We start from the raw sequence: 1,139 nt of genomic DNA on the forward strand, positions 1-1,139 counted from the left end.
TGCATGCAGCGCGCTCCCTGCATCCCAATCCCCGCCCCACATTCAACGCAGCCTCAGCAATGCAGTCTCTGAATGCAATGCACCTTCTGCGCGTTTAAACCCCCCCACCTCACGCATTTAATGCAACGCTGTCCGCTGCATGTGATGCATTCGCGGCGATGCAGTTTCTCAATGCAACGATGCCCCTTCTGCAATTCAACACCCTCCCGTGCATTTAATGCATTTTCAGCAGCGCATGCAACCCCACTCGTGTAATGCATTCACCAGGCGGGAGACCGCGCATTGCATGCGACGCAAGTCACTGCATTTAAACGCGCCCACCGAGGTCTTCCCATGCGTGCTTCTGCACGACTGCACGTCCGCCCGGCAACGATGCAGCTACGGCGACGGCGAGGGAAACGAACGCAGCAACAATGCAGCAAAGTTGGAGCAAAAATGGAGCAAAGGAGGAACAACAATGCAGCAAAGAAGTGGGGCGACAATGCAGCCAAAGAAGGGGCAACAATGCAGCAAGGGGCAACGATGCAGCAAGGAGGGGCAACGATGCAGCTCCAACGCAGCAACAATGCAGCACAACGCAGCCCGGACGCGGTTCTTGTCCGAAGAGCCTCTGCGATGGAGGTTTCTGCGGATGCGGCTGGCTTTTTTGTTCAAAGAAAATACCAATAAATGCTTGTGAACGCTCACTGGAAATGGTGATAGACGGGGAGAGGGAGGGAAGGGTAGAGGGGAGGAGAGTGGGAGAGAAATAGGAGGGGAGAGGAGGGGAGGGGAGAGTGGAAGAGAAAGAGGAGGGGAGGGGGAGAGTGGGAGGGGGAGAGGGAGAGGGAAGGAGAGAGGGAGAGGGGAGAGGACAGAGAAAGAGGAGGGGAGGGGAGAGTGGGAGAGAAAGAGGAGGGGAGAGAGGAGAGGGAAGGAGAGGGAGAGGGGAGAGGAGAGAGAAAGAGGAGGGGAGAGGAGGGGAGGGGGGGAGTGGGAGAGAAAGAGGATGGGAGAGGAGGGGAAGGGGAGAGATGGGAGGGGGAGAGGGGGAGAGAGAAGGAGGGGGAGAGGGAGAGGAGAGAGGGAGAGAAAGAGGAGGGGGTAGGAGAGGGGGAGAGGGGAGAGGAGAGCGGGGAGAGAAGAGAGGGGGCAGGGGT

The 1,139-nt window shown here is 58.4% G+C and overlaps 1 protein-coding gene across 1 annotated transcript in view; it reads left to right on the forward strand.

Annotated features, from left to right (window-relative positions):
- LOC144612188 (B-cell receptor CD22-like) overlaps positions 1-678 on the forward strand; it is a 29,485-nt gene extending 28,807 nt beyond the window's left edge. The window contains exon 8 of the mRNA XM_078431745.1: positions 1-678. This exon is cut by the window's left edge and continues 312 nt beyond it. The gene's annotated coding sequence lies outside the window, so the exon portion shown is untranslated.
- The last annotated feature ends 461 nt before the right edge of the window (positions 679-1,139 follow it).

Source organism: Rhinoraja longicauda, chromosome 43 (assembly GCF_053455715.1).
Source record: "Rhinoraja longicauda isolate Sanriku21f chromosome 43, sRhiLon1.1, whole genome shotgun sequence".
Classification (NCBI taxonomy): Eukaryota; Metazoa; Chordata; class Chondrichthyes; order Rajiformes; family Arhynchobatidae; genus Rhinoraja; species Rhinoraja longicauda.